Source organism: Manis javanica, chromosome 1, assembly GCF_040802235.1.
Source record: "Manis javanica isolate MJ-LG chromosome 1, MJ_LKY, whole genome shotgun sequence".
NCBI classification, from domain to species: Eukaryota; Metazoa; Chordata; class Mammalia; order Pholidota; family Manidae; genus Manis; species Manis javanica.
In genome coordinates this window covers 47963901-47990972 of record NC_133156.1, presented here as the reverse complement: position 1 = coordinate 47990972, position 27072 = coordinate 47963901, and the positions used below count along the sequence as shown (strand labels likewise).

General features: G+C 35.9%; 1 protein-coding gene across 6 annotated transcripts in view; it reads right to left on the bottom strand.

Moving 5' to 3' along the window:
* Positions 1-27072, bottom strand: part of TENM2 (teneurin transmembrane protein 2) — a 1157254-nt gene that overhangs the window by 1054999 nt on the left and 75183 nt on the right. For all 6 annotated transcript variants that reach the window (XM_073231871.1, XM_073231863.1, XM_073231878.1 and 3 more), the window contains exon 2: positions 16198-16311. The gene's annotated coding sequence lies outside the window, so the exon portion shown is untranslated. The remainder of the gene's footprint in view (positions 1-16197; positions 16312-27072) is intronic.

Below are 27072 nucleotides of genomic sequence, written 5' to 3'. Positions count from 1 at the left end.
TTTTTCTATATCCGCTTTGTCAGTGGTAAACTGTGGATATTAACCACCTCATATGTTGGTTGTGAGGATTAAAATGACATAATGTATGTAAGTATTTGGTCTAATGTCCAGCACTGAAGAGACACTCACTAAAGGGTAGTCATTATGAGTTGTTCCACAGTTTTCTGAGAATATTATTTTAAAATCAAGACAGAGCTTTCAAAGTTATTCATGAGAAGTGGGGACACTGCATGTTCTCCATGATAGCTATGATCTTATTATTTAGAGACATTTGCATTAGATACCAATTATGATCCATTTCCAAATACTATTTTCACTGGATGATTTCATTATATCACAAGACTGGATTAATTTTAATCATAGCTTGTTCATTCCAGCCAAGCTAACTAGCTCACTCTTCTCTGAGCATGACTTGCTCCAGCTCTTAAGAGATACTTCTGTCCTTAACAAAGAACATCCTCCCAACATCTTGTCAAAACCCACCCTTTCTTTATTTGAAATCGACTCGGAACCTCACCTTGGCTATTAGGATTTCCTGGTGAACACTGACTACTTCACTGCCTTATAGCAGAGATTCTCAGCTTCATGTACCACACACAGAACATCCATTTAACAAAGATTTACAGGGTGCTTACTGTATGCAAGGTACTATTCTAGATATCAGAAATACAACACTGAACAAGTCAAAGAAAGTCCCTGCTCTCTTGGTCCCTATGTTTTAATGGTAGGAGATCAAAATTAAAGACATTCACAAATAAACAAATTGGTTCTAGTTAGTAACCTGGAAAAGAAAAAATAAAACAAGTTGATCTGAGAGGAACTGGTAAGAGTGCTCAGAGTCAGGAAGAGCCGCGCCCCTGGTTATGGCCGCCCTCATGATGCGCTGCACAGCTCAGGCAGGTCCTGCTCAGATACGTTCCAGTAAGGTGACATGTGGGCTGAGAGCTAACCAGCACAAAGTGAGTGGCCACGTCAAGCTCTAGGTAATGAACATTTCTTAGGAGGGAAAAGACAGAGGAAGGATTCTAAGGGAGGAAGGAGCTTTATATGCTCAAACAGAAAGCGAAACAGTTGACTGCAGTTCAGAGCATGGGGGCAGAGCCTAGAGGTAAAGTGGGAAATGTAGACATTGAGATGGTTCCCTGGCCCAATTACACATTGTTACCTGCATAGCTTTTGCAAAACATGGATATGTGGGCCATGCCCCAGACTGTTAAAATCATAATCACTAAAGGTGATGTCAGGGCTCTGTATGTGTTTCAAAGTTTCCTAGAAGATATTATTGTGCAGCCAGTAGTAAAAGCCACTAATGAAGAGCTTTGATTTATTAGGAGTTATGATTACTATGTTGTTTTTTCATTCATACTCCTATTACTCAAATAATATCTCATTTCCCCATTTAAAGTTTGTGTTCTAGGCATTATTACTTGCAAAATGCCAGGTAAAGAACTGCACATGCAATAAATGCACAATATGAGGCTGTGATTGTCTTCTGTGTGCCCAAATCTGCTTAGAGTGCACTAGAAAACAGACTCATGCTTCTAGGCATATTCCCAATTACATTTAAAAAAATAAACAAACAGGTGCATGCAAACACCAGCACTTAGCAGCTGGCTCCTATGCATTTCCTCCAAGGAAATGAAAATACTGGCTAGGAATTCTCCAAAGTATTTGTGAAGGAGACAAAGGAAGGTTCTTTTGACTTTTGGTTAGAAGGTGAAAAACATTATGACTCTGTGGGCTATGAGGAAAAGGGTCAAGCCACCCCCAGTGCTGATAGCATTTACCAAGCTATGCATCTTGCCAGAGTACCAGTGAATTCTCTAACAGGAAAGAATTGTTCCCACAATTTTGAAAGTCAGAAATCACACTATCAGAGGAAAGAATTAGCTGAAGAAGGTCACACGGAATGCTAGAGGGAGAGCATAAGCAAAAAATTGTGGTGTTTAAAAATGACTACTGGCACATGCAGAATTCCAAAGAGTATTCCAGGATTGTTTGAGGGAGGTCTAGCTGGGACATCTGTCACCACAATGGCAGCCAGGGTAGGTTTTGATAAATCTCTGCTTCATATGCTCAAATTTAAGAGAAGGCCCTTCCCAACTGGAACAGAATCATTCTTCGGTTGTGGCTGATAGGAATTGCCAGAAGTCCAGAGAAGCTTCTGGGTAATATGTGATGGGAAAGAAGTTACATCCTTGGTAGTTTATTCCTGAAATGCTCATAATAGGGCACAAAAGCACCGAGACCAGTGAGCACTCCAGATTCATGTCAGCATTCTACCTGCATCATTTAAAAATCTGACCTGTAGCTTTGGCCAATCTTAAGCAAAGCTTCTAACATAATATAAGATTTACATATGCTTTGATACTCATAACCTAGTTGTTTATAATAGAGGTTTTTGAATTTGAACCCGGATGGACTCTTATATAAGTCTGCCATTTATGAGCTGTGTGACCAAAGCAAACCGCAAGAATGCAAGCCCCATGAGGACTACGCTTTTAAATCTGATTTTTTATAAGGATACATCACTGAAAACAAAAGATTAAAATCAGATCCAAACCAAAAGTCAAAAGAACTTGTGTCTCCTTTGCACTAGGTTCTGTATCTTTAAAGTGGGAATAATCATGTATCTACCTCATAGGGTTTTTTTTTAAAGTATTAAATGAAATAACACAAGCAAAGCATTTGCACATTGATTGGGAACAGTAAACATTCAATAACGTTTGCTGAAGAAAGAGCAGTGTGAGTATAATGCTTTTTAGCACAACACTGATAATAAGATACTTTCTGATTATCTACAAATATTTTAACAATAGAAGGGTGCTCTCTCAGGCTACCTAATAATCATTATCTTGATTGATATCTGATCCCAAATAGAGGCTCCAAACTTCAAACTCAGCACCATATTTCTAACAGCTAGAAAATGCATCCAGATTTTTGATTCACCTATTTCAGCATTTTTGCTTTGAAAACACCTCCCCTTTCATTTTGAGCTCAGTCTAGGAAAGAATAAAATCACCATGGCGACAACTATCCCCTCTTTGAAGCACATTCAAATTTATGTTGAGCTTGTCTTGAATGCTTCTGTGTCTTGCCTTTAAATTGTTTCTTTAAGTAACCCCAAGGTCGGGGAATTCTTTATCACTAGGTCACCTTCAGGGATACAAAAGAGCAATTTGGAGTTCATAATCTGGAATTGATACATTGATAATAAATAATTCTATCATATTTGAGTCAGGTAAACCATTTACTAGGGTCCTTATTTTAAATAAGTTGTAGGTGATGCTGTAAGAACCTAAGACAACAAAAATGTGTATGTAATACTTTTTTTTCCCAAAAATGTCTAATTAAGATATTCACTGAGTACCATTTATTCAGCAAGTTACCATGCATAATACATAGTATTAGCTTGGGTTCTGATACTGACACACTAGATCAAGCACATTTGTGTCTTTCATAGTAAACAAATGTGCCATTTTGAATATACTGTGAAATAATTGCTATTTCAATGCTGGGTCCAGCTTAGTCAGGAGATAAAAGCTAAAAAAAAAAAAAAAAGAAAAAAATTCAGGGAAGTCCGAATGACTAATGGAAGTTTTAGGGAATACAGAAGGCATGAGTCTGGAGTGTTCCAAGGAGTGTTGTGGGAATCAGATGAGATAATGTATGTTTAGTCCTTCACAGAGCTAGTCCATGATGTTATATGGTCTCCATATGTTAGCTATTATTAAGTTCCAGAATTTATTATTATTGTTGTTGTTACTGAATTTCAACATTTGGTCTAAAATATATCTACATCTTAGGAAAATTCCCAATCTGTTTTATGTATGTAAAGAACTAAAACAGCTCTCCAATGCAATCCCACAACTCGGAGTGTACAGGTAGTTAGTTTGAGGCAAAATCCTGGCTATTATATAGATACACCTTCAAAATACTAGTTGGCACAGACAGAAGGGTTTTGTTTGACAAGTAGTTGGAACACACCGATGTTCAATGAATTTGGGAAAGTGTGAATGGCATCTCTTATTGTAAAATATCTCTAACCTTTCTCTGCCTCCCAAAAAATGTCACTACCATTTCTTACACGTGAATTAAGAAGCACACCAAAAGCATAATGACCCTATAAATGGCTAATTTCACGTTCTCCTCTAAACTGATGGCCTTCAGTGTGTGATTTAGGTAAGAAGGAAGCTCTAGAGGGATAGACTAGTGCCTTCGGGTAATTTTTCTGAAAGAATTTCCCTTGACAACCTGAACTTTGAACACACACACACACACACACACACACACACACACACACAGTCTAATATAGAATTATTTGTCTCATGAATCATCCTGCTCGTGTCCTGTTAAAACAGCAATGTCTCTAAGCAAGAGCACAATGTCTTTGTTCTCTGTGACCCTATGGACACACTTTCCACCCCACTGCTGTTAATCCATGCAGACGCCTGAGGATTAGAATTTATGTGCTTCTTTAAGGAAGCTCAGTGGTCAGTCACACTTCCTCTTCTGAAGCCCCTACTGCAGTCCCAGGAGTGATATTTATATGTGCTTTGGGCCTTCTGAATCTAATTACTCTATCTCAATTAGGGCTGCCAACATTTTACCTGACAATGATGGGTTTCCAGTACACCTCTACAGTGACACTGGTGACCTCATTGAAGGTCATACAGGTATTAAATTTTGACTTGAGTCACTTTTTCTCTCTATTCCAATCATGTCAAAGTTCTTAGATGTAATCACATAACTATAAAATGAACTCACTAAAAGACTCTCAGTGGACAGAATCAACGCATTCATTCAGAAAATATTTATTGAGTACCTGTTACATCCCAAGAAGTTGGTCAGGCACTGAAGATCCAGTAATAAGGAAGTCAGACACAGTCACTGCCCTCCAGGGCTTTGAGAAGAGATTCTCCAGTGATTACCTACAGACCCCTGCTTCCCCACAGACCCGTGTTTTCACCACTGCATAATGAAATGAGAAAAATGAGAGCCCTCCCAAGCTCTTCCACTCACTTTCTACGTAAAGTCTCTGTTCTGGCTGCAGTGGTTGCTCCCTAGCGTTTGCTCCCTCCAGCTGTGGCCAGCCCCCTAGAGTATAGTATTTCCAACCCTGTTTCCATCACTACCTTCCCACTGGCCACCACCTCACACTATCAGTGTTATTTCTTAATATTTTCATTTACCTTGATGAATTTTTGTTTCTTAAGCACACTATTTCAAAATTCAACTATAATAAAGACTTAAACATAAAAAAACATTATTTGCTATGAATAGAAGGTAGCTGTAAAAATAAATTTAATTTTTAAAATGCTAATTTCAAACTAGATACTTATGGCTAGTGAAAGCTCTTAGTCCAAGCCTGCTACCTTTGTCCTAAATTAGAAGAATTAGCAAGTTTAATAGAGTTCTTAAGGTCACAGATGCAAACTGAGATGCTCTTCTTTAAATAATTTCTTTAAAAAATGAAAAAATCTTTTCATTTTTAAAGTGGAAGGAAGTTCTTACTGTTCTGTCTCGCTGTTTTACATTAATCACTTAAATGTCCCTTTGTACCACTGGTGATATTTATTTTGCCTTTTTGGTGACAATACTATAGTAATAGCAATAATGATGTTGCTACCACAAATGTTAATAGTCATAATAATAGTAGTTGGAAAAACAAAAATAATAATAGAGTGCTTACTATATGCCTGGCCCGTTTCACACACTTTTACACATTATAAGGAACCTTTCCCAATAACCTGCAAGGAAAGCACTTTCCCACGTGGGAACCAACAGCCCGAAAAAGTTAAGCTCACACACTCAACTGTCAAGTTTAAGAGCAGTTACTTACCAAACCTCCACTCTTAATCAAACAGACCTTGTTCCCAGCTTTACCATTTACTTGAGTCCTGGGCAAGCCATGTTAACACCCTTTTTGCAAGAGAAACCAAGTCATTAAGAAGTGATTATCAAATAATATTAGGTGCCTGGCATAAGGAGTCAGAAAGGAGGAAGAAAAAAGAGGTTTCCAAGAGTGGTATTTGAATCCCTCTGCGGCCATTTATTAGCTCTTTAACCTCGGGAAGGATGTTTCGTATCTCTGAGTCTCACTTTCCTTATCTGTAAAATGAGATGATATCAACTCCTGCAAACATTGTGGCAAATATTTTGAAGTGGTTGCAGTGAAAGTCTAGCCCAGCAGTTGGTATGTAGCAGACCCTCAGTAAGCCAGTCCTCATTGTGACTCTGCAGTGTGCTTATCAAATCACTGGCCATCATCCACGCCTCATTCTGTTCCATCCGTTCTCTGAGGCTTTCCCTTAGCTGTTCTGCCTACAATGGTAACTCTCTCCTCTGAATTCCCTATAGCTTCTTTCAGTTTTTTAAAGAACCAACTTGTTCTTCCAATGTAACTGAAACATTTAGAAAGATAAACTTAAAAACTTTTTTCAACCACATATTATTTAACACATTATATTTTCCTAAAAGGCAAAGAACATTTAGTGAATTTTTAAATTATATGAAATGATAAAGGTTATGATAAAGGAACCTATGAAGGTGAATTCTGATCTAAGTAATAGTGGAAAAAACATTAGTGTCTTTTGTTTTATCGGGACAATATTTTCCTCTTTATGTTGGCGGTCTATGATAGTTGATAAGGACAGTACCACCTTCTGCTGGAGGATATTAAATCCTCATAAAATACAAGATATTTACATTTTTGGTAAGAGTGAGATGGCTTAACATCCAAGACTTCTCAATCTGCCTAAAAAAGTATCACATACTGACATCTGCTCAGTTATCTTCTCCCTTACTTATTTTCTAATTATGTGAGTAACCTAAAATTATGGTAGAAAGTTAGGAAAATATAGAGAAGAAAACACAAATAAGAAAATACAAATAATCCATTATCTCTCTTCCCAGAAATAACCACTATTAACATTTCTTCATATATTCCTCTCATGTTTTCTTAATGTTCTTCGGTACATGTAAAAAATCAGTATACTAGGACCAGGCTATATATGCTTTTTAAGAAGATAAATAGTATTAGCATGTTTTTATATGTATTCTTTAAAAGATAAATTTATCTGAGCTATATAGTACTTAAATATTTTGATGCTTTTATTTAGTCAAATTGTTATTGGTAGACATTTAGGTTATTTTCAAATTGCCCTTAGTGTAAATAAGTGATTAGGTAATATCCTTTCAGATTTATCTTTCTGTCCAGTGATGATTCTTAGCATAAAATGTTAAATGGGTAATAACAGTTTCAAAAGTCATATGCCGTTTAAAATCCTCAGCACTATTCACTCCCACAATTACTGATTAGTGACTCTCCTCAGACCTGAACCACATTTTTACCAATACCAAGGGCAATGATTTTGTTTTTAATCTTTCACATTTGCCTAGACGGCCAACGCTGGTATCTTATACTTTGTGGACGTCTTATAACATGTTGCTTAATCGTGAACAGAGAACACCAATTCTCCAGACACTCTATCTTCTGTGCGTGCAACTTAACAAAAATGACTTCCAAATGAAAGAACTGTGTTTACGGAAGACAGCCACTGTTAATTAACCAAGGAGGCCATTAGAATGATGTGGTTCTAAAGCCATGGCCATCTACCTAAGCATATTAAAGTCTGAGCTTATAAATTACTCAAAGTTACAAAACCAAAATGCTACAAAACCAAAACCAATCACAGCCAACTAGGCTTTCAGTTGCAGCCAATCAGTAATTTCCTTACTTTGCTTCTGATTTCTCTGTAGAAGTCTCTCCAAGCTCCCCATAGATACTTCTGGTTTGGCTCTGCCTGATTCTAATTAATTTTAATCAAATAAACTTTTTAATATGCCTCAGTTTACCTTTTAATAGTACTGTTGTCAGAAAAGGAACCAAAGGAGACCCTCAGCACAAAGGAGATCCACAACAGTTCCCCGGAGCGGGAAAACACCGACCACACAGAGGTGCCTGTTCAGCCCCTTGAGCGCGCTGCTTTCTCGCTGCCTCACGAGGTAGTGCTCAAGTCCCTCTGGATCCTGGATCCTGCCTCTGCAGGTTTTACAGTATGAGCTTTCAGAGTTTATTTGCTCATTTCTTCCTCCAGACTGGTTCCAGGAACCAGCCAGAGTTGGACTGGGTCTGACTGGATCCAGGGTCAAACTGGGTCCTATTTAGAAACAGGACTGGATCCAGGGTCACACTGGGAAACTGGACTGGATTCAAGGCCGGACTGGATGTGACTTAGAAACCAGACCAGATCCAAGATCGTGCTGGGTCTGAATTACACAGGTGAGGCCTTGGGTAAATAAAAAATTTTTTAGGCTGAACAACTAGTAAACTTATCAAAGATAATCTTGAATTACAGTGACCCTAGTGGAGAACTTCTAACCATCCTAGATATGCTTATCTATTTATAAGGTACCCTAGACAAAAACGCGTGTCAGTTAAATGCTCACTATAAAGGGTAGAGGGAAATTATTTTTTTCTCCTTTACAGTTTCTAGTGACCAGGCCAAGACCCACCGGGATACCCACTCTTCCTGGAACCTGCAGACAGCATCCTGGGAAAACTGGCAGAAGCCTTCAAAGGGTGAGAACACTTAAACTCAGCTCCCAGCTCACAGTCTGTTGTGGTTGGTGGAGAGAAGAAGGTAAAATTTCATACTGTCCCTTCCAAATTCAGATTGACATGAAAAACATTGGATATTGATCCTTTATCTCCCAGGGAGAGCTATGTTTCATTGGTCTCATCTTGTGTCATGAGACTGTGACTTGGCAACCATCAGACTGGGGGCCCCAAAAATAAGGCCTGACACAAATGTGGGTTGTACTTTATTTGTGGCTAAATATGGATGGAAAGAAATTTGTGCTGCACTCCACTGAGGGTGTTGCCCACTGTGGGGAAAGTTGGGGTTCCTATGGCCAGGATCCTCATCTGAATCTAAACTACTTGATGAAGTAACTGGCCTGCTGGTAAGCCACTGCTTCCACACCTGTAGGTAATAAGCTATTATTGACTGAGTCACTATATAAAGAGCTCTGCCCAGTGCTCTGGGGGAGGCAGAGATGAAGGAGGATTATGGATCTGCAGATTGTTGGATGCAGACATATTTCCCTTTCACCCCAAGAACCTTCCATTGTCATTCCTTGGTCTCACTGAATCCATAGCGAACTTGCCCAGGGCTGAAACCCAGGCAAGACACCCACCCTCAGGGGAATTGTCTAAGTTTTTTTTTGGTTATCAGTGGGAGCAGCTCATGGGACGACTGTATCTTTTGCACACTATTTGGAGACCCTTCTTGTACCCAGACCCAGGGTATTGTCAATAGTGCCAGGAATATGTAGTGTTTGTTGTGGCAGAAACTGGACAAGATATTTTAATGTTTTTTTTTTTTAAGTAACTCTATGATCAGAAGTATTGGCTAAATTGGAAGCTGATATTCATTCACAGCCTGACAGGAATTTCGTTTTTTAGGCCTTCTCCCTATAGCTAAAATGAAACTATGTACCCAGAGGAAAAGAAAAGCGTTCTAAAGCCATCGTAGAAAGATTTGCTAAATCATTCCAAAGAAACACAGCTCTAAATCTATAACATAGGAATCTTTTGATTTCGTTCTTACCTGAAGATCTTTCTCCCTGATACAGAAGCAAAGAGAGGATAATGTAGTTGGTTGGCTGAGTCCACTTCTGGATGTCATTCAGTTTGCAAACCAATTTTTGAGGAATTAAAAACAACTGTACCTGTCTTACAAATTGAGTCTTTACAATAACAGAAATGTGGCTCTAAAAATACTTCAAAGGCAACCTATCCTTTTTACTAATCCCAAAACCTCTTTCATTCATCTCAAATACTTGCAGATATTGCAAAACATCTGGATTTAGGGAATGAAAGTCCTTCTAGAAGGAGAAAGCCCCATCCTTTCTCTGTCCATTTGAGATGTATGTATTCTATCTGGTCTCTTCCAGGAAACCAGACCCATCACTTTGAAAGCAAACTTTAGGAAGGTAATTCTAATCATGCACAGAGTGAAAAATTTGAGTCACGCAATGCACAGATTCCCAGCTAAGATGGAATAAGTCAACACTCTGCCTTCTTATTTCAGAGAGAGATAGAGGGAGAGAAGAAGTAGAAGCTATTTGCAAATCAGATAAATCAAAAACTTTAAAGTCTTTCTCACAAATGTTAGTAAAAGCTTTACCCATCTGATCAGGTAACTTTACTTATTCTGTCAGAAACACAGCTTGAATCTAATTGTTCTTTTACGAACTAGTGAGTTTTGCATTATTGTGTCTGTCTCATGACAAAAATTTTAAAACAGGAGCTATAAGATCTCTCTGTATGCTTATGTATGTCTATGTATATGTATTATAGATGTGCGATTTTTTTCCTACCTTTGGATGATATTGTCAAAATTAATTCATAAAGAATTCTATTTAATTGGCTTAAAGACAAACAAGCATTTCTATAAATCACATATTCTCTAAGAGATATAGAAACAAGCCATATAGAAATGTTCTGCAAGTTCATGTGATCTAGGATAATCTTCAGTAAATAAAAGTTTAATACTGTTGGCTTAAGTAAAATAGGTGTATCTTTAGAGTTACAGCATTAAATATAACACTTTTATTCTACTAAGGCTTACTAGAAGTCAAATAAGCTCATGTTATCTCTGTTATAAAATTTGTCAGCAGAAAGATAACATGATAGTTAGTGGCTTAGTGTCTCATGATATTTTTGTAAGTAATACAAACATAATTGTTAAGAACAAGTAAATTAAATAGATTTAAGTAAGATAAAAGTTCATAAATGAACTTTCCAAAAACAATCATGCTTTATGGTGTTTACTTAAAAATAGTTTCCAGAATCTTTTTGGTAACTTGAAACCCTAAAGTTTTACTAAGAGAAGTTAAGTGATGGATATTCATTGAATATCTACATCAATTCCAAGTAAGAGGGAATACTGAAACATTAATTACTGAACATAGGTTTATCTAGTTTTGGCTTCTTTTACTCATAAACCCCAAATCAGAATGGGCACTTTTGCATTCATGCACAGAGTGAAAAGGTTGAGTCACGCAATGCACACATTCCCAACTAAGATGGAATAAGTCAACACTGCCTTCTTATTTCAGCACTCATATTAAAGACAAGTGTCCTTTTCACTGTCTATTTAGTACCATTGTTTATATTTTTCTGCCTTTTTTTTTTTTGGTGACTTTGCTGTTAAAAATGACTCCCAAGCATAGTACTGAAGTGCTGTTGGTGATTGTGAGTGCAAGAAGGCTGTGACGTGCCTTACAGAGAAAATACATGTGCTAGAAAAGCTTCATTCAGGCATGAATTACAGGGTTGTTGTCCATGAGTTCATTGTTAATGAATCGACAATATATATTAAATAAGATGTCTTTAAACAGAAATACACATAAAACAAGAATATATATTGATCTGTTAATTGATTGATGAAAACATTTTGACCTAAGGCTTCCACTTACCTAACTGTCACTTCTCCTAGGAGCACTGGTTCAGTATTTACTAGTTAAGTGTTCCTGGCAACTTTATAGAACATAACTACCATGAATAAGAAAAATCAACTGTATTTATTTATGTTAACTACATTCCTGATATTTAAGATTTTGTATGACTGTGATCCTCTATTCTTACATTCTATATTAAGAGGCATACATCTGTAACGTGTCTTCTATGGACCTGGGTATAGTATGTATATGATAAACACACACACACACGTAAGAAAATATCCAAAGATCTAGCTATAATTGTTTGTATAAGGTGTATTATGTATGAAGTTATTTAATTTATATTAAATTGACCTTTTAACAATATATTTTTATCTTTGTTTTTCAAATTGGACTCATCATAATATAATCATTTATTTTCCTTGTATTTTCTTAACACCTTATATTTTAAAATACTTAATTTTACCCAAATTGTTCTATTCATTCATTTTGGTTTGCTTAGTTCTAATGAAACAACAAACCTAAACAGACTATTTTTCTTCTTTTTATAACTGTCTTGGAATAGTAAACTAGGACATTTGAAGATGTTTTCTCTCAGTTTTCCAAATGAGCTATTAAAATTTGAATAGTTTTTAATTACTTTTCTTCATTCATGTTACAAATATTTTATTGATCTATATGCTCAGGAACTTGAAAACCAAAATCTATATCCAATGATAGCTGGCAAACATAGATAAGCATACTATTCCCACTTCAGCATAACACAACAGGAGTTTAAGCAAAACAATCCATACGTTTAAAATTTTTGTTATTTACTAGATTATAGCTTATCAGATGTTACTTCATAATAAAACATAGGTTTTCTTTAGAATAATCCCATATTTTTGCTTGTCCAAAAAAGTTCAATCATTGGATCTCTACCTGGAATAAGAAATTAAACTAAAAAATATCATTTTTCTTCCTCTAAGCTGTGCAAATTTAAGCAAGACATTTAATCTCTTGGGACCTCATTTTAGGATCAAAGACCACCTTTTTTGCAAAATTAGCTAGAAAAATTTTAATGTGGCTACATGGCATATATTTAATAATTGTTCCTTTCTATTGTTTATCCTCTCATAATTATTGTATTAAAACCTCACACACATCATATATTACTTCTGATAACATAAGCCCTATTTTATTCTTTATGTTTTCTGGAGAATATTTTTTTGCAAAATATGTACTATTACATGACTTCATGTGAGAGAATGTGAAATACTTGAAGAAAACCTGTTGTAAATCTCATAATGTTAAGAGGCAATACAGACATGTAGCATAGAAAAAAAATCTCAAAATGCACTCATCTTAAAGGTTAGATGTTGAGTATTAAAGGGTGTTTCTATGCTGGCAAAAAAGGAAAAGGGGGAAAAAAGCTCAATGTAATACTGTCAGCATGGTGCTTAATATTTCCAGTTCTTACAGAAAAGTGAATTTTAAATTAGAGAAAAAAAATGTGTTAATCTATTTTTTTAAAAGACACTAGACCCCTTATATATGCAGTACATACTGATTATTATGAAGTCTTTAAAGGGAAGGGAAGTGAAAAATGTCAACTTGTATTCTACTGATAGGGAACTAAATCCACACTTCACCCACTGCAGGATGTGTTGCTGAAAACACAGCCTTCATGTAGGTCTGCTGATTTTCCCAAAATTTCTACCTAAAGCAGGGTTTCATTTTAGTAGTAAGAGAAATTGAAAAGCATTGATTCTACTTAGCCCTTATCAAAGGAAATCTTTCAAAGTATCAGAGTTTTTTCTATGAATTTTAAGTTACTCTTTTACCTTCACTTTTTTGAATAGTGAAGAATAGCCCAAAAGTATATATTTTTAGTGATGACAGAATCACATCTTGCATTTCATCCTACTCTGGTTGAAAGCAGATATGACTGCCTTAGAGGTACAAGAATCTACATTGAAATCTAGTGTTTTCTATCCGTGCAACATGGAGTAAAAAACATTTCACACACTACTTTCAGTTGAGCAAAATAAATTACATGGAAATATTTAAGGTAGATCCCTGGCCAGAATAACTGCATACCTTAGGATACTGCCTCTTATGAGCAGAGAGAGTAGTATTTAAAACTTCAGGAATAAGCCTAAGTGAAAAGGAAAAAGCCAGAGGTGGTCTGGGAAGAAACTAAAAACCTGGGCAAACACTGGCTTATGTTTATAAAGTCTCCTATTGCCTAATTAAGCTACATTCATTTGTTCTATTAGGCCTGAAAATGACACTCTAAATGAACAACAGAGGGCAGAAGCCTTGCAGAGTTCTTTTTAAAGTAGGTAGGTATTTCTTGAAAAGAGGTTCAACAGAATGTAAAATATAATATGAGACAGTTAACATTGAGGATGTAATTCTGAAAGCTGATTGTAGTTTTCTGCAAAACACGCCCTGCCTCCCTGACTGGCTGGTTATTTAGCCAAGTTCCAAACATTTTTGCTTGCAACAGTATTACTAAAGTACTGTCCTAACTAAAGGTCGGCAAAACCTAATGAGAGCATTAAGAAACTTAAAGAATTTTCAGGCCAGCATGTTGGGCAGATCACTAAAATTCGGAGATTTTCTTTTATTACCAAGGAAGTTCCTAAGACCACGTAGCCTTTTCTCGCTTCCCACACCAACATGCTATTATTCCTTATTCTCCTCTTCCTGTTTCCCTGACCACCAGGTACCGAAGGCCCATCTTTTCCAGAAAACTGAGTCAGAAGATTACACTAGATGATGAACAAGAAAAAGAGAAACAGGAGATAACTGTGGGATCTAGCAAGGTCAAGAAATCCTCTAGGAATCCCAAACACAGGCCTCATTCTCCATGGCAGGCTCCATTCTTCCAGGTCCTGCTCTTCCCAGCTCACCTCGTCTAACTCTGCAGTGTTTGAACCTGTCGCTTGCTCTGAGAGAGGGCATACAGGCTCGACTAGGATATGCCAGAGTCTTCGGTCCGTCTCACCACACATGCCCTCCCATTTCTTCCAACATCAACAACTCTACATATCTAATGGATTTCCTAAGAACTCGCTGATATTTCCTTAAGGGCAAAAGCAAAGATGGACCCAATTTTCTAAGACAAAGAATGGCATCTGGTTGGCGTGAGCAGCCTTGAAGTCAGAGACATGTTCGAACAAGGTTCAGCCTTCCTTGCACGTCCGCCCTTGGATCTGACCACCAAGACACTAGGAACTGCTTTACTTCAGAGAAAGTTAAAGTATACATAGCATTATACAATTGAATGACTTTATCACAATCAAAGCACAATAAAACCCAAAATGAAGCCCCTACTACTCTAATAGAAAATTCTCCCTGCTCAGACCACATACCTCAGAAAACATATGGAGACAGTAATAAAAATGTGGAAAATTAGCCATCATAGAGATGTAGATTTTAAACACGTTCCTTAGACTTTGGTTTCTCCACCAGCAAAATGAAGCTCAAACTGTAGATAATATTTACTTATCCCTGACTATATATCCAAATACCAGAGAAGTAGCTTATTACATCATCTACTTTAATTGTCACTACTGCATCATGAGATTCCCATTCAGGCATTATATTATCTCCTCCATAAATACTTTCCAAATGGACTGTTCTAGCCAGGCTGTCTGATTACTATATTATGCACACCTCCTTCATGAACATTTTCTCATCATTGCCCTGCTCTGAAACCCACTCCCACTCTTTACTTACTGCCTCATTTTCCCAGAAAAACTTCTGTTAGAAGTAAAAAACAAAGAAAGAAGAAAAAAAATGATTTAATCCAGATACTTTTTCCATTCACTCAGTTAATCACTTTTGAGTCTCTACTATGTCTCCTCTCATCCCTTATTCTTGGCCATAATATCTCTCTGCATACTCGTTATTAAAATTATTCTGTAACTGATGGTTTAACTAAGTCAGATGCTCTGTCTCCAAATTAGAATTGCATAATGTATTATCCCCACAGAACCCTTTGTCTCACTCCAAAGTGTATCATCTTGGTAAGATTTGATTTGTAAAAACATAAAATCAAGATCTAAAAGGCAAAAAGACTAGAGAAAAATGGATGTAGGAGGACTAAGAAAGAGCTTTAGGAAGACAGTTGATATCTAGTGCTAAATGCCACAGAAATATATTGAGGATGCCAGTTAAGGGGCAATAAAAGCAGAAAAGATTTTACTAGAAATGTAAGAAAGACTTGCCAGCCTTCCTTTTCGGTTACTATCTTATGGCCTACATAGATGAACACATTACACAGTTCAAGGGGGTCAAGTTTTTCCATCTAAGAGACCTTTACACTTTATGAGATGATGCTATGTGGTCCAGCTAATCAAAACCACCACCTTTTATTTCCATGTGTACATAACAAATTAAGAAAGTGTGCTGACCAAATTATTTGGAGAGGCCAAGAAATGAAGAGAGGGCATTGGAGGGAGATACATCCAGGTAGAGAAGAAGCAGATGCTTGGCTGAAGAACTGTGAACTCATTCAGTTGGGTTGGGATGGGGAGAGACAATAGCAGATTTCAGAGAGAGAAAATGATAGTACAAATTACTTTTGTCCATAAGGAAAAAAGGAGGGGGAAAAAGCCAGCTTTCTGGCACAGAGCTAGAAAAGCCCTATTTTGTGCTCTGTATGAAAGCAGTTTGGTCAACAATGCAAACACACCATGGGGCGCCGTAAAACACAAAATTGTAGCTGATTCCACTCACCAAAAGGGTGGATCTTTGATGTGCAATTCAGCTAGCTTTACAGGAGTGCTCCACAGCAAAGCCAAGTGACAAAGCAAGCCCCAGACTTCTTAGGCAATAAAAAGCTGGATGTAACTGTTGAAAAAAAAGAGAATAGATAAGAGTCAAATGAGCACATAAAACAAAACAAAAAAGAATAAAAATGCAAATAAATAACATATATCTTCAACGTGTAGGGAAGTTGAAAGTAGGAGCTAGGTAAGCTAAATTGCATACCTTACCCTTTACAGTATCTTTCAACAAAGGAATGTAAAATATGGTAGAAAACATACTAATCTGCTCAATTTTGGCTGTGGCACACCATTATCACTAAGATACAAAAATCACCATGAGAGCATACCCATTTGTTGTCTTTCAAATGTGATGCTATTTCCAATATAACCACTGAAATACACACTATTAGAATGGAAAAATAGTTTAAAGGCATCTTTCTAGCAATATACAGATTTTGTTTGCTCTTCACATTTATAAATGATTTTTTTCATCTTTAAATTCATAGTTTGCTTACCCATATAATTTGAGCATAATTTTACCAACTTTTAAATTCCAATGCTTGCTAATCAGTACTACGGTCAAAAGATATGGGAATATAGTGTACATAAGGAAAGGACCTGACTCTAATGCAACTTGCTTTGGGCAAATAACCTAAGCTTTTCTCATCTAAAAATGGAGATATAATAGTACCAATGTCATAGAAATGTTGTGAAGATTAAACATAAAAATCCATCACAATCACTTAGTACACTGCCTGGCACATGGTATCCCTTTAATACATGTTAACTGTCAGTGTTGCCACCACCACTCCAATGCCACATGTCTGGAATGTTGTCAGCAGAGATTTTTGGCTCATTTCCTAATGAGAAACTCTTGAGAAATGTAAATATTCCCACCCTCCACCCAAAAAGTCTCCATAATTACATGAATCCACACTAGGATATTTGCTATTCATCAGCTTCCCCTCTCCCCTGACCAGTAGAATAGCGGCAGTGAAGATAGCAGAAGGTGATTTCTTAAGTTCACAAAGGGATTGGTGTTAGTGCAAAAAGAAACAGGTCGACAAAGGAGTGACAATAACTGAAAACAAGCAGGACTGATGTCCCAGTTTTGCTCAAGTCCTTCTCATCTTGGACACTGAATGTATACCTGCACGTGTAAAAAGGATAATGTCCTCAATCTGCATTTCCCAGGCAGGCTGTATGATCGTCTGATGAGCTGGAGAGTGCCCGTCCAGCTGAGCCCATCTCCAGTTCCCATACATAGCCACAGCTGGACAGCACTCTCCTAGTCACCCTCCTCACAAGGGCAAGCCGTATTTTCAGACTGATGACACTATCGCACCCGACCATTGTGAAAAAACCTTTCTGCCCTCTGCGAAGACTGCTGGTAATGTGGAATAAATACTGGGTGCTAGCATTCTGATCTTTCTGACAGTCAGAGGGCTTCTCACAATGCAGTAGAGAGTATGGGATTTACATAACAACAGACCTGAGTTTGAACTGTGTCTCTGTCGCTAATAAGTACACCCTCATACAAGGATCCTCAGAACTTCTGAGCCTCAGTCTTCTTAGCTGTAATATGGGAGCTGGGGCAAAACACCTACCACACAAAACTGAGTAATAAGGAAAAGTTTTCTGGTACAGTAGGCATACAACAAATCTTAATCATAATTTCTGCTTTCCTTGCTCCACAATCTTGCTTACTGTGGGACTTTTATAATCTGATTATAAGAGAATGATAGATATAGAACTGTCTAATCAAGAAGATATGCCTTTAAAAGACAAAAGACAAGACTAGACAGAATTATAAAACCTTGTGTAAACTTGCTTTGTTTTTATTTTGTTTTACTTTTTTCAAGTTTTCAACTTTGCAATCAGAACCCAGCAAAGCAATATGGTTCTTTGATTTCTTCCTTAAAAACTCGGCAGCCTTTATTGTCTTTATATAGTACAACTTTAGCACTTAATTATACTCTACCTTATAATAATTAGGTGTCCTTATAATCAAGTCTGTTTACTCACTTATGCAGTTCTGATCCTTTAATCTCTCTTGAATATTAGTTTTTAATGCTATTAAGAGCCACAGTTTAACAATTTCATTAATAAATAAATTTGTAACAACTTTAACAATTTTCAATTTAATAAATTTAATTGAACAATTTAATAAATTTTAACAATTTTATAAATAAATAAAATTGTAAGATCACTTTCAAGTTTTACCAATAAGTTGAATCTAAACATTAATTTTATAATTAGGAATAGCACAAAATCATAAAAATAAGCCTCCACAGTCAAAGCACAGGGAACTTGTATGCCTTCCCACTGACTAACGGTAAACTTGGGCAAGTCATTGACCTGCATTTTGGACATGCAGACGAGCTTGCACTTAGGTTAGATATTTGCCTCAGCTACATTTACTTCAAAGATTAGCTAGGGATTCTCTATCATAGTAAGACTATAATAAGACAGCTGTAAATTTTAGGCAAGGGGTGGATATGTTACTTGTTTTGTTATTTCATATCATGTGAATTATAAGTTGAAGAGCCTGCTGCTAGCATAGAAAACAAAAACAGGTATGGCCAGCATTCATAATCCATTTAATACAGTGTGATGATAAAATTGCTAGGCTCCACTGTTAAACTTCTTAGATTTAACATGTGACAGAAACACTTAATAGCCATGTGACCAAGGTGAGTTTTAATATTCTATGTTCCTTATAATCCTCTTGAGTAAAATAGGGATAATCACAATATCTAACTCACAGGGCTGTTGTAAAGATTACATAGATAGTTCACTTAATGACTGGTACATAGTAAATATTAGCTATTATTGTGCTTTACTGGTGAAATAGAACTACATAAAAATGCACTAATTTCTGAAGTATCAAATCCACCTCATACTTTACTATAGGCATTATGAATATTTGTGAAATGTATAAATGGAAATGATTTTCTGACCAGTGTATTTCACTTATTAAATATTCAGTAACAAATGATCCATTGCTTTAAGGCAATACGTTTGCCAAATGTTATTATATTAAGTTTCATCTACATTAAGATATACCAAATAAAATACATATTGATTGAAATTAAATACCTTATTAAATTATAATAATGTTAAACACAAATATTCAATTTTTTTCTGAAAAATACATTTCTATTAGATTTTACACATGGGATTTCATATAACTACAATGAGATCTATATTTTAACATTTACTTTAAAATTCCTTTACATATCATTGTAAAAAGAAAAACAAATGATGCAGTTAACTAAAAAATGAAAAAAGTGGAAGTCATTCAAAACCACATAGGCAGCAATAACTGCTGCTTACATTTTGGTGAACATCCTTCTAGACATATTTCTATAAACAAACTCACCTGGAATAGACAAAATTGTGCAAAAATAAGACAATGACATCCATCTATTTTTATTCCAAATCCTTTTCTATAATAGAAATGCACTTTCTAGAGGATTGACGGCAGTTAACCTGGTCTACTTTTGATTCAGATTATTTCAACTTTTCATTAATGTTTATAGAAAATTTGAGAAACTTAAATATCATATTAAAAAGTATTATAAAATGAGCAATTTAAACTAACAAAGTTTTATTGACATCTGGGTAAAAATTTAGGGATGACTCAATTTGCATCTTTTAGATGGACTTTCCTACTTTTAAACATTTAATCAGAAAAATTAAGCAAATACCAGACTACACATTTTACACAATATGAAGTGCCAGAAAATGCAGTTATATAGACAAACCTATAAAAAGCCAGACAATAGGAATAAAACTTACAAGATGTTGTTATCTTCATTCAAGCTACCAGTTCCCTTAATGGAAATTAAGTTTATAGGCTTAAAAGAAATATTAACAAATATCCATTTAGATATAAAGAGAATGATATTACAATGTGAGGAATGGGAGATTAGTAAATGCAAATTAACTGACTTCCTTCTAGTGAATAAAAATAAAAATTTCACAGACATAAAAATATGAGCATATTAGTTTCATTCCACACAGCAGAAAATGAAATAACAAGTTCAAATGAATGAGTTTCACAGTACTCAAACCACTTTGCATTCTACTAATCATATAACTGTTTAGGAACTTTAGCCTTATTCAAAAAAGGAATATTCTAAGTTCAAATAAAGGATCTGTCTATTACTTAATAAGGAAATTCTATAAAGGCATTTGGATCTGCAATAAAATCATTGTTAACACAGAAAATTATTAATTGGTTCAGATATACTAACACCAGTCAACTAGTATCACTCACTCATTTATGTGACAAATATTTGATCATGTATCAAGACACTACTTCATGCTCTAGGTTAAGCTGTTCAATAGAGTAGCCACCAGCCACATACAGCTATTGGCTATAGAGCCCTCAAAACATGGCTTTGAGATGTGCTGTAAGTAAAAAAAAAAACACATGTGATTTCATAAATTTAATTTAAAAAAGATAAACTATCTCAAGAATACTTTTATATTGGTTACACATTGAAATGATAATAATTGATACATGGCATTAAATAAGAGATATTAACAAAATTAATTTCACCAGCTTCTTTTTACTGCTTTTAATGTGCCTACTAGAACATTTAGAATAGTACATGTAGACTACATTATATCAATTCAGACAGGCCTTCAGTAGATGGTAATAGTGGCTAATGAGGAAAACAAATAGTTGTATTCATGTTTGCATGCTTGGGGTTGGGCACTGAGACCATAAAGAACTTGTGTCAGATACTGAGGAAGATGCATTCAAGTACATGTTGCAAGCTAGCCCTTGAAATATTGCTTTTGATAATAAGCATCAGAAAGACACATCAAAAGTCATGTAATAGCAAAGCTATTACATACAAATAACCTCAAATATAACACCTTTTTATGCAAAGAAATTTCTCTAATAAAATTATGGGTGATCTAATGCATCCCACTTCCTCTATCATAAGGGGAGCATCAGGCCAATCTGCTGTGTGGGACCTACAGCTGTGGCCGTGGCTATGCTCCTCAGGCTTCAGAGAAGGAAGGGGGAGTTCATTTCTTATTTGCTTTTAATAGCAAATTTGCACAGTGGAGTAAGAAAGTGGCCCATCACAAATGCTATTTGCAATTCATTGACATCCCCAAAGTAGCTAAGTCAGATCTTAGGAGAGAGCCAGGAAGAAAATACTTCCAAACATCCTGAGGCCCCTGAAGCATCCATGAAGAAGTGAACACCCATTTTAGTTGTGGCAAATAGATTACAGAATGCTCAAATATATGCTAAAGATTAACTAGCAGAGCATAAATTTGGGTGGCTCTGACCAACATCACAAAGAAATTCTGAGCAGCCAAATAGTAACAAAAAGTTATGCTTAGAATAAATTTAAAGTAGTGTATCTCCATTTATATAATATGTTTTACTCCCTACAAAACCACTTCAAGCCAAAGAAGTCTCCTTTTCTCCCTATATGGAATCTCTGTATTTTTACTCTTTAGGAAAACATTTCAATTAATTTAAATCATCTTCTTGCTCACTTAGAGATTTTCACAATAATCTGTCAAATTCTGGAGTAATTTTGCTCAGAATAAATGGTTTCTATCATAAAGATGCACTGAACCAATCAAAACACAATCATATTTTCAACACTGAAATGTAGGATTTGTGATCCAAAGCTTACATTCAAAGGTTTCAATAAAAGGAGAAAGAAAATTCTACAGAGGTTTAAAACGGTACTCTGTGTAATACTAATTCATTAAACAATTTTGAAAGGGTCAAATCTTATTTTGCTTAAGGGTTATCTTATACAGAAATTGCTGGAGTTTTTAATAAAAATATGTACTCTTTCTGGGGCTCATTTTTCTGAATGAGTAAATATGAGGCCAATTTTATACAGAATCACTTCAACTTGAACTAATAATTGTGTACCACAGCCTAGAATAATGTTTGTTTCAGAGGGATACATAAAAAAGGAATGCAAAAGAAAACATTAAATAGTCACTAATTGTAATTAATTCAGAGGTAGTTGAGGTTCATTTTCGTTTACTAAAGTACATAAAATAGTACTCATATGGAGGCCAAGAGTACAATTTAATAAAAAGAATACTGGGTCATATAAGGATTCTTTATTTGCGGAATAGCTTTAGAATACATTATACCTTTTTGAAGACAAACTGATACAAGCAGAAACCTGTAAGTCTCAACAAAAAATGAGTCTCTTGCTATTTCCTTTACTTTGAGGAATGTACATGAGACCTTTTGAAAAATTTTGAAATCATTAAGAAAAGTTAAAAACTTGCCAAGAGACTGCTTGGGATTTGATTTCCACTGAAACATTCTGGGGTATTGAGTTTGCATTGAAACATATGAAAGAGATGCGTAAATTACAATAATCTCTTCTTTGCTATGGAGAGATAGAGAGCTGACCCATGGCATAAGGTCTTGAAATCATAGAGTTTGACCTTTGTGTATGGTAGCCATTTCTCCTTACCTGATGCCCCAGCCTACTCAGCAGGGTTTGTAATAGTAATCATCCTATGTGACCACTGTCTGTGAGCAAACTAGTTAATTGTTAATGTGATCGCCTCAACTGTCACCCACAATACCCTCAGAGGGACTAGTTCATCACAGTCACTCCCTAACATAGAGGCAGCTACACCTTTCTACACCCTGTGGCCCTGCATTCTCACCACCTAAGGAGGGTGATTCAAGCGAGCATGTGATCAAGTGAGCCAACCCCCTAAAACTTCTATCAACAGTCAGCCACAGGATTCCATCAAAAGCTATAAAACTACAAAAAAAGCCAAAGAAAACAGCTTAGGGCATTCAGTTCATAAGAACTTGGTTTCCAAATACACCAACACTGGCCAGGGCTAGTCTGGGATAAATTTTCATAGTAAAGACAGAGAAGGGATTTTTCATAAGCAGTAAAATCAATTATTCAGTCTGTGTACAAAAGCTTCTGAAACACCTTAAATTTGCTTTATCAGGGCTCAGTTTGAAATGATCAATTCACTAAAAATCATAATTAATTCCTCTCTTTGCATTAAGAATAACAGCCAGTGGACTTCTATTTATCATCACATTATTAGCCATCATTATGTTTTATCTGAATTTGACGAAACTAATGAGATTGTATTTCTTTAAAAAACCAATTCATATTTCTCCCCTTCACTCACACTACTCACACACACACACACACACACACACACACACACACACTTCCTCCCTCACACCCACATACACACCAACTCACTATAGTCCATTAGAATTAGAAAGGATGAGTATTTCAGAATAAGAGAGTGAAGGAGGTAAGGAAATGTAGAAATAGCATGTGCTTGCCATATTTTGAAAATTAAAGATCCCAAATACCAAATGTCATATAGATATAATTTGGGAGATTTTCTAAAAGTACAATCATTAAACAGATTAAGCTGTAAGAATATTAACATAAAAGGTTATACTCTAAATTTTAGAATAAAAATAATGCCTATTTTCATCATATTGCTGCCAGATCTAATGACATCAGTAAAAATTAAGGACACACATTCACAATTTCAGAACTAAAATACTCACTGTATAAGGTGCTAGTAGAAATAATGTCAGTCTTGCAAAAGAAGATATAAAAACAAACTGGTTATTTTACCATGCTAGTCACACAAATATGAACTGTGCCCTTTAAAATATAATTTAGCCTTTAAGTGTAAATATAGCCATACTTGAAATAAGAAATCATCATGATTATTATACTAAAAAAAAAATACATTTCAAGAAAATCATTATATTAAGTAGCAAGCAAACGCCTTCATCCCGTTTGTTACTCTCCCCCTAATTAATTAAAGATTGGCACAGCCTAAGAACTAAATTTATTTTCAATTAAAGTAAGAAGCCCGTATGTCATGATAATTTTTTGTTACTATTTCTAACGTGCAAAACAAAGGTTTGCTGTTAGCATTGAACATAGCAATCAAAACAAATCCTTTAATTTTCAGTAACTGTAAGGATACTTGAAGAGTTGTTCTCCTAGCAAGGTACTACCTCAATGGTTAATCCTATTAAGAACTGAGCCGTGCACTGTGACTAAATCCCCCGGGGAATTTGGGGAATCAAAGGCTTACTGCACACTTAGAAGGCAGGGACTTTTGTAAAGGGCTCTATTATACGAGGAACAAAAGAATACCACTTGTGTACTTAAATATCATCTGCTTTTCCTTCCAAAATACTCCATTTTTAAGTAAAGAGATGTGATTTAAATGTATTTAGAGTTTAGCTTTTGGCACCACTCTCATTTCTGAGTAGAAGTGCCATCTGTGGGCCCCATGGCTCACGCATAATGATATGCTTACAAGCTGCTTCCCTTTTCTGCACAATGTACCCTTTTCACTTTAACATACATTTTCCATAAATTTTTGAATAACAAATTGGGCTGTGGAAGTTTGTTGAAACGGGACAAGGGAAATGCTTGTAGGCTCAAAAGTGGTGATTTTACTAAAGAAACTGGTGCAGTGGAAAATGTCCACTCCACCTGCCCCTTTCCCATCAATACACCTTTCTTGAGCTGTGATTGTTTACAATTGAAAAGGAAACATCTCCCTTCCATATATTAGATCTGTACATTAACTTGGGCAAAGAGCCCACATGCCTGCCATCCATTACACCTGCTGGGTGACAAACAGATAAAAGTCCTCATGCAGACTCCCCGAGTCTGATCTCCTGATATTGCCAGATGTCCCCCATTTACATTCACACATATCCACAGTCATGAATGCAAGTTGCCCGTCTAGTATTTAACAGGGGGAAAAAGTTGAATTCTAATCTAAAATTCTAACAATCCAAAGCTTTCAGTATGTGGAGACACATAAACATGTGTGTGTGTGTGTGTGTGTGTGTGTGTGTGTGTGTGTGTGTATAAAATATTAAATCTGCTTCAATTTGTCTAACTTTCTAACTTTCTGGCTATTAAGAGAACTGATTTGACTGTAAAGTTGGGAACTTATACAGATGGGCAGATTTTAAACATATTTTACCCCACTTACCCCACTTGGCTTCTGAATTTTTATTTTAAACAATATAATTTATCCTTATCTGCTATATTCTTAAATATAAGAAGAATAATCTTGATTGTGAACTCCAATTCAAAATATTAGTTACTAAAAGGGAGCAATAACAAACATCCCTAGTCTAAAAGCACTCATAAAACTGCTTGCTGATATGATTTAATTAGAGAACAAATCGGGTGCACAGGTTTTACTCTAAATCCACTGAACACAAGTCTCCAAGGGTGAGATGCAGGAATTTTAAAACATCCTTGTTAGTTCTTTTGAAACTGCTCCTAAACCTTCAGCTTGGCAATTCCTGGAAATATATTCAGGAACTATTCATGAGAACATGACTTAACAGCTTGACTTTTTGAGACTTTCTTTCCCATTCTTTCTTTTACACAGAAAATATTTACAGTGTGTCTACCCTGTGCCTGGCACTGGGCGCTTGATATACATAGACTCTGTAAGACACAAGGCTTTAGCTCTGGAGAGTCAACACATGGCTTTAAGAAGACACATGAGGCTGCCTAATACTGTGAAGGCTGAGAGATTTTTCTTCAAGAACTAAAGGGAGTGACGATAATATGGGTGAACGTAGTAACCACATAAACCTTAAAAAAAAAAAGAGAGAGAGACATATGTAAAAAAAAAAAAGAACTAAAGGAAGTGAGAAGGCCCTGAGATACTTTCCAGAAATTTGCAGTGTGCCACTTGTCCACCAATTGGACATTTCTAGAAGATAATGGGGAGGAGAAAAACATTAGACTTACCACAAAAGATCTTAACATCTATGCCTGGGAGGGGACCTGGCTTGTTTAGGGGAAGAAAGTTGAATTTAAGCATTAAGAAAGAAACGGGAAAGATTGTACCTTCTTTCTACATCCTTCCTCTATTTATACTCAGGTACATTTAGATATTCTCCCTTTTTCTAAGTTCCTCTCCCTCTGCATTGAAAATACTTCTCTTCAGAGAAAATATCATTGAGCAGCTGCCCTGGACCCCCAGTCACTATCCCACAATACTTTGTTTTCTTCAACTCACTTATTGCTATGTTAAGTTATTGTGTTCATTTGTTTATTCATGTCATCTGGTCCCTACATCAGAGCAGAGACCCTGTCATTCATCTGTCACTAGGGCCTAGAACACCTGGCATGAAGTGGGTAACCACTACATGTTGAATAAATGAACCAAAAATAGTTATAATCCTTGATCCCCTCTACCATTAGACATGACTTTTTTTCAGTGTATCTTCTTGGACTTACAGTATTACTAACTTTTCCATTTGAAATCCAACCTTATTATTTTTTATGATTCTTTTTGCCTGTCTGCTATCCAGCTTTTACCCACTGGGGATGCTTACCTTTGTATTCATTTCAGTAGCAGTCCATTTTCATGCAAACCCAATATATCTTCAGCCCATCTCTCACTGTAACTTTAAAATATCCTGGTGACCCCCAGCAGGCACAGATCCTCAACCTTATTCAAATCTTACCCTCCATACTAAAGAGCAACAGCAACAAAAATCCTTTCAAAGGAAAAGTACTTGAGGATTGTTTCAAGATTAAGGCAACAGAGGATAAACCCAGACCATCAATTCATTGAATAAGAATAATAAATCAATTGAAATAATTGTTTTAAGGCATTTGGTAACAATGGCAAAATTTTAAATCAGGCTTAAAATTCCTAAGTACCATCAGGCCACTTTAATTCGAATTTTTTCTCCAGCTGCTCAGCACATCCCTGCAATTTCATGGCACCTACTAATAGAAAGTGAGCTCAGATTCTATTGACAGTTTCATGACAAGTCATA